This window comes from Crotalus tigris, unplaced genomic scaffold (genome assembly GCF_016545835.1).
Source record: "Crotalus tigris isolate CLP2741 ecotype Arizona unplaced genomic scaffold, ASM1654583v1 scf7180000024401.5802323, whole genome shotgun sequence".
NCBI classification, from domain to species: Eukaryota; Metazoa; Chordata; class Lepidosauria; order Squamata; family Viperidae; genus Crotalus; species Crotalus tigris.
The window spans coordinates 3,721,567-3,729,747 of NW_024100569.1; positions in this window are offsets into that span (position 1 = coordinate 3,721,567).

The following is an 8,181-nucleotide window of genomic DNA, read 5'->3' on the forward strand; positions in this document are numbered from 1 at the left end:
AGCTAATTATACTGAAATTGAGAAATGGAAAGGAAATTTCACTTACCAGAACACCTATAATGAAACTTGGAGGATGTCCATTAACCTGGTGGGCAATATATGTTACTCGAGGAGTAACCATAGTGGGAGAACTAAACCTATGGGGTTCATGCGCTGTTTGAATACCTGGGAAAACAATACTTGGATATCACAAACGAATCAAAGTGTCCCTAACAACTCTTTATCTTTAATTCCCGAGCTTGCCTTCCTAAAAGATCCTGAAAACGATACCCTCCTCTGGACCACTCCTGATGGGTTATATTGGATCTGCGGAGCATTTGCATATAATATTCTCCCTGCTGGATGGTTTGGGTCTTGTATTCTGGGTGCTATACAACCCTCTTTCTTCCTCTTGCCATTACAAAGAAGACAATTATTGGGTGTCCCTGCCTATGAACATGTGGGAAACTTGGTAAGGCGGTCTGTGGCTAAAGTGGGAGAAGGGTTAAAAATTGGGAATTGGAAAGATGATGAATGGCCACCCGAACGAATAATTGCTTATTATGATCCAGCTACTTGGGCCCAAGATGGAAGTTGGGGGTATAGGACCCCAATTTATATGTTAAACAGAATTATCCGATTACAAGCAGTAGTAGAAATTATAACCAATAGAACAGCTGAGGCTTTAACTAAGTTGGCTAAAGAAAGTGTTTTGTCCAGAACATATATTATGCAAAACCGCTTGGCTTTAGATTATTTGTTGGCTAAGGAAGGAGGTGTCTGTGGAAAATTTAATTTAACAAATTGCTGTATACAAATTGACGATTCAGGCATGGTAATTAACCAGATAACGAAAGACATGGTTAGAATTGCACATGTACCTGTACAAACTTGGACAGGGATATTGGATGATGAAGGGTTCTTGGGAGGAATATTCAGAAATTGGAAACAGGCTCTGTTTATGGTATGTATTATATTCATTGGAATAATGATGTTACCTTGTCTGATTCCAGTAATAAAGAACCTAGTAAACAGTTCAGTCCACGGTATATTACAAGCCCAACAAAATGCTAAGTCCATAATGGTATTAAAAGAAATTGAGGACCAAATCCAGTTGTTGGAAAATATGAATACTTCACATCCAATGAAAACTACCAAAGAAGAAACTAGTAGGTTAAATGAAATAAAAGAAAATATTAAACTAGTGACCAAATAAGAAATGGGGGAATTGAATGGGAAGGTTCTAGAAAAGTTTAAAATTTTCTATTCAGCAACAGGCTCACTGAGCATGTGCAAGAAAACCTGAGTACGTGCCTGGAACTAAGTAAAGAATGTCCGCATGTAGAGAACAAAAGAATACCCATATATGGTAAGGTAGGAGGTAAGATAGAATAATTGTGTCGTCTGATAGGTTTGTGACCTGCCACGTCAGGAATAGCTGACGTAGGTATAGGAGGAGATAGGGAGGGGTATAACTGCTGTTACGCTTCTGTAGGAGGTGTGGCTTTTCCCTGCAGCTCTTGTGAGTGCATGGTTAAGTTTCACCACGCTTTGCAAACCGTTTTCTTTTACTAAACTCAACTTTGATAATAAAAGAAACTTTATTCTGCTACTCCGAACCTCGTCTCTGAATTTCTTTCAAGGAATTCTACAAACAAAGATAAGCAATATAAAACATATCTGGAAACACAAAAGGCAAGATGCATACCAGAATGTGGTATGTTTAAAAATTGAGGAATTCATAGTTCTTATGAACAGTTACCACTGTTGACAACGGACTGAGAAGGGTTTAGCAGATTTTGAAATCTTCATATGCAGACTTTATCAACTAATTTAAATTGGTTATTTATTTATTTGTATCCCGCCATTATTATTTTTACAAATAACTCAAGGCAGTAAACATATACAACACACCTTCCTCCTCCTCTTTTCCCTACAACAATAATCCTGTAAGGTGGGTTTTGCTGAGAAAGAGTAACTGGCCCAAAGCCACCAAGTTGGCTTTCATAACTAAGGTGGGACTTGAAAGCACACTCTCCCACTTTGTAGCTTGGTGCCTTAATTACTACACCAAACTAGCTCTCACAACCAGCTATAACTGGTTGTAACTCCTTTTCCCCTCAACAGAATTATTTCATTGCTTCAAGAACTGTGGAACATCTACACAGAATCATAAGCTATTGGGATATTTGAAATAGAAGTTCTTTGAAACTAATCTATTACTCCAAGCTGTAGTCTGTCAACTGAGACTTATACATCAACAAATAATAACTTTAAAATAGATTGATGATCTACAAAAATGCAAAATAGAGAGTCTGAGCTCCAGATGATTCCATTTTTCTCCCAGAAGAGGCCATCAGAATGATTCATTTCTGGAATAAAAGAACCCTAGCCTAGAACATTCAGCCTGACTCTTTGTAAAGATTGAACACTGTAGTAGAAAAAAATTCCAAAGCTGATTTACTCCAATTTGCCTATAAGCGTTAATCTCCCATCAGAATTGAAAGGAATAAATGTAATAATGTGGCAAGCTTTTGCTAATAGAGAAAATGGGGTTACTATCAGTTTTATTGCAATGCTCAGTATTTGAATTATAAACAAGTTACACACTCATCCTCCATAATACGAAGTTTTCCTTGCCAGGTCACCTCTGCGCTGTTTCTCTCCCTCATATAAGACTCCAAGTTATTGTAAAATCAATAAAGCAATGAAATAAATCCATTTAACAGCCAACTGCTACTGGAATTTTTTTCACTAAGAGCCAGTCCAACAGATCTAGTTGCAACTGCTATAGCTACAGTCAATAATCACTTGGCTTTTATACAAATAGCAAAATGGGACAGAGAAAGTTTTTACTCAACTCTTAATATAAACAGACAAGATAGTCATGTAATGTCTAAATAAATAAATTTAATTAATTAATTAAATAAAAATGTGTTTTTCTGTATATTTGCCAGTGTGATGCAGCTGCCAAAAAAGCCAACGCGGTCTTTTAGATTCCATCAAGAGAGAGAGAGAGTTTAAAGATTACGTGAAGTGATAGTACTGCTTTATATTGCACTAGTGAGACCACACTTGGTATACTGCATCCAATTCTGCTCATGACAATACAAAAAAGATATTAGATTCTAGAACAGTGGTTCTCAACCTGTGGGTCGGGACCCCATTTGGGGTCGAATGACCATTTCACGGGGGTCGCCAAACAACGCAGTCCGCCATTTTTTCCCCCTTTTCCTTAGCTGTGCTACTCCCTTTTATTCTATTGGCTTTTGAAAGCCAATAGAATAGACTCTCTTGAATAGAGTCTAATTCTATTGGCTTTCAAAAGCCAATAGGAATTGTCCAGGCTGTCTCTGCCCTGCTGAGCCCGCCAAAAGTCACATTCTGCAAATGGTGCTACACCAGTTGAGTAGTCCTCGATTTACGACCGGTTGAGTAGTCCTCGACTTACGACCGGTTGGGGGTCACGGCATTAAAAAGGTTGAGAACCACTGTTCTAGAAGAATGCAGAGAAGAGGAACAAAGATGATAAGAGGTCTGGAGGCTGAACCATATAATGAAGAATTGAGGGATCTAGGTAAGTCTAGTCTAAGGAAGAGAAGGGCTGGGGTAATATGAGAGCAGTACTTGAGGGGCTGTCAGAGAAAAAAGGGAGTCAACTTATTCTCCAAAGCACTGAGAGCAGAAGAAGTGATAAGTAGATCATTAAAGAGCTTTTCAGCCTTGAACTAAGGAGAAGTTTCCTGATAAGAACAATTAATTAGTGGAATACCTTGCCTTTGGAAATTGTGGGCACTCCATCACTGGAGGTCTTCAAGAAGAGACTGGACAGTCATTTGTCAAGAATGGTATAGGGTCTACTGTTATGGGCAGGGGTTGGACTAGAAGACCTCCAAGATCCCTTTCAATTCAATTATTCTATGTTCTAATCTTATTTCTACAATTTTTAATTGAATTTGACCATTAAACTAAACTTCTAAATTGACACAAGCTCAACTGAGATCTTGTTTTCAAAAAATGAGAGTTTATTGTTTGTAGATCTATGTTATGATCTGTGAATCTCCAAGGCTGAACAGACAGATCAGACAGGCCACTAGTCTGAACTGGTGGTCAGTCTGATCTGTGGTTAAGCAGACATCTGTGCCATCTCTGCAAGACTCTGAGCAGACTCAATGAAGGGCCTGATTCTGGTAGGAGTCTAAGCCCTCATGTTGGCAGCTATAAAGGGTAGAGCAAAATGACTCATCAAGCTATGTAACAATGTTCCTGTTTCTTCCATTGTTTGGGAACAATGACTCTGGGCTCATATTCGTTGCCCTTTAGTCAGACATTCAGACTGGCTTATGCAATTCTCTGGTGCTGCTATATATACCCTGAACTGTTACAGACAATGCTTTTACTTCCGCCTTTGTCTTGTTAGTAAAAAACTGCTGCCTCATATTTGGAAGCAAATCATAGTGCTCTCTAGCTAATTGTCCTGGCTACTCTCAGTAAGTTTAGGGAAAGACAATTGTGCCTTTCCACTTACAGAATAACAGAATAACATACATTTGCCTGGTTTTTGGTTTTACATCATTTGGCTCCAGCCTCCAACAAACATAAGCTAGGTGGGAAAAGAAATTACTCAAAAAATCTAAATGATGGTTGAATGGTGTACAGGTAGTCCTCGACTTACAACAGTTCATTTAGTGACCATTCAAAGTTACAACATCACTGAAAACAGTAACTTATGACCATTTTTCACACTTATGACCATTGAAGTAACCCCATGGTCACATGATCAATATTCAGACAGTTGGCAACTCAAGTTTATGACAGTTGCAGTTTCCCAAGATCATATGATCACCCTTTAAAACCTTCTGACAAGCAAAGTCAATGGGGGAAACCAGATTCACTTAACAACTATGTAGTGCATTGATTCACTTAACAACTGTGGCAAGAAAGGTCATAAAATGGGGCAAAATACACTTAACAAATGTCTCACTTAGCAACATAAATTTTGGGCTCAATTGGTTGTAAGTCGAGGACTATCTGTATTTAATTTATATATCCTACTAGATAATGGTATCCTTCCCCTTTTAGTTAATGTGAAAATAAACATTTAGATAACTAGGAGCAATCTTTTTCCTCATTAGATAATCTGTTCTAATGAAAGGACTTTTCCTTCAGCCTATAAAATATTTGTTTCTAGTTCCTCTTTTTTCTGGTTCTCTCTTATGGATTACTTCGGCGGGCAAAAGTCTGAAGAAGAGATCAAGTTGCATCATAACTCTGATGTAGATTGCAAAGGCACAGATTTCAAGAGAGGTCATTCTGAAGAATAAAGGGGGAAGTGGGATATGGATATGGCAAAGATGAGCTTAGAAACAAAAATCTGTCTGAGGTAAAGAACACTTTGCTGAACATTAGAATCGTGTCTTTAAACAACCCTCTTTTATGAGACAGTAGTGGTCAGTGCAGTAAAATTAACAACAAATTTGTGATAAAGATTAGGAAAACCCACTATCTGTTGTACATTACAGATAGTGTGAAGCTGTATGGTTTCCCAAGAGAGAATTTGATTTTTTGTGGGAATCCATTGGATTCTTTCAAAGGAAATATGACAGTCACCTTACTCCAGCTTGGCAAAAAGTTTGTACCTATGAAATGCTTGAAGAACTGCCTGAACTTGTTCAGTGTGAATTGTTGGTGTTTTTGAGTAAATCAGCAAATGAACTTGTTTACCCTACTGTGAAAAATTGATTCATAAATCTTATACATAAATCTTTACCCAGACCAAATTGCAATCTCAGGAATAACGTTTGTAGCAATTGCAGAATGAGTGGGAAGAGAATAGAAGTAAAATAAAATGAAAAGTAGAATAAAAAGATTTTTAGGAGGAATGCATTGTAACATTACCTTCTTGCCTGCCATTATATTGAAAGACCTGAAGTGTAATAGGAATTACTTCAATGTTTATTACTATGTTAAGATCTAATCTTAATATTGGATGTTCTCCAGTCGTGTTCTCTCTATTAATATTTTTTAGGCTTCTGAGCTGAGCAAATTACTGCCATTTGTTTCCCCATGAAATGGTTATGAAATTAACAAAAATAAATTATATTATTTTTCTCATGCATAAAAGTACTCCTTTTGTGGTATCAAATAATGACAGTATCTCACAAAAAAAATTCCACACTGTTGTTTTACACAATAGGCAATTCCAAACTGAATCCTTGGTTCACAAACAATTACAAATTGTTGTATTACACTCAGGATATGCCCACTTTAATTACCCTCAGCTTAAGAACCACTGTTGTTGCAATAGATTGGCTGTTTTAACCTTTTGTTGTGAATATGTATTTGAGAAATACACCTGTCATGGTTCCGAGTAGAAGTTTTCAAAGAACTTTGAGACATTGTTTTCCTTAAAAAATCTTTTTAATTACTACATAGCTTCAGCACGTACATAGTGAAGCCAAAATCTGAATTCTCCTCCCCCCAATCACTCGTAACAAAGCATAACTCACTCCTTCATTTAACAGTCATCAGTCATGTTCTCCAATTAGTTTGAAGTGTGAACTTTCCCTCCCGTATCTCTTCTGGTTACAACTAACCTTGAAAAATACTGTACTGAAATATTCTTATGGCTAACTATTCCCCAAGTACATCCTTTCCCCCCTCCCTTCCAACACTATCTAACTTTAACTCTAGAGCAGTGGTTCTCAACCTTTTTATACGGCGACCCTGGACATAAGCAGGCGGCACGCATGCGTGGCACCGCCCCTGCACAGCACGCATGTGCGGCGGCACCCCCTGCATGGCACGCATGCGCGGCGCCACCCCCATGCACCGCCCCCTGTGTGGCGCGTATGTGCGGCGGCGCCCCCTGCACCGGCTGACAAAAAATGGCGGATCGCGTTGTTTGGCGACCCCCGTGAAATGGTCAATCAACCCCAAATGGGGTCGCGACCCACAGGTTGAGAACCGCTGCTCTAAAGTAATACACAGGTTAAATAGGGAATGTCTGCTTCTTCATATATTGTCAAGCAAGAACATTCGATGTTAGCAGCCTTGACAATACCACAATAAAAATAGTTACAGTTGCATTTATAATATCTATAAAATCTTTGCCTTTGTTAATGTTACATAATCACCAATTAAAACTGACATAAAATATTATTGCTTTTTTAAAAATTTTATTGAGAAATTTTACTTGAATGAAAGAAAAGTAAGAAATATATAAAAAGAAAAAAGAAAAACCACAGGAAACAATACAAAGAAAACAAAGAAAAACAGATAAAGAAGTATCTTCTTCATAGCAGTTACAATCAAAATTATTATCCCTCCTTCTTAAACACATCCATAATTTCTTTGTCCCCTTATTCATCACTTTTCGATTGACTAATCTAAAATTCATTATTTTAGCTCTTTCTATTTGGAGCAAAAGGTTCATAAAAATTTCAGTATTGTGCAAAAATACTTGTTATTTTATCTTCTATTGTATTTCAATATATCACCATATTATGGAACAATAATCTTAATAGCTGACAAAATAATGATTAATACAAACTAAAATAAAAAATAAAAATAGTTACAAAAAAGAAAGAAAAGGTAGAGAAAAAGTAAAGAAGGAAAACAATTAGTAAAGAAAAAGAAAATGAAGAAACGACTTAAGAAACTTTAGAATCTTATGACTTCCTCATAAAATAATGCATGAGGAAAACCCTTTGGGAATGAAATCCACTTAAGGTTGGCATTAGGTCCATATGAAAGAAGTTAGTCAGAGCAATGTGACAGAAGGTTTTGGAGATTCTTTTTATGGTTATTGGGGCTCTTAGTTTTCCCTGTTTCCATATATTATTCTTCTGGCAGAATGCATGGAAAACCACCTAAGATTAAGTTAGGTCCCCATTTACTCAGTGAGTAAATCCAACATGACAGAGAGGTTCAGATAAGCAGTTCATGGTTAGTTGGCCTCTTACATTTCTGTTCTATCTCATATTATGTTTTTTGGGCAGGGGATATATATGGAAATCTGTTATAGAAATCTAGCTAACTAGGTTAGTCCCTCATGAAATCAGTTAGAAAAAGCAAGATGGGAGAAATATTTGGGGGGGGGGGGTGAGAGAAACTATATCTGGTGAAGCAAGGGGAATTGACTCCTACACTTTCCATAAGTATGGATACCTGATTTTTATGAGCAGGAAAGAGAAACCATCA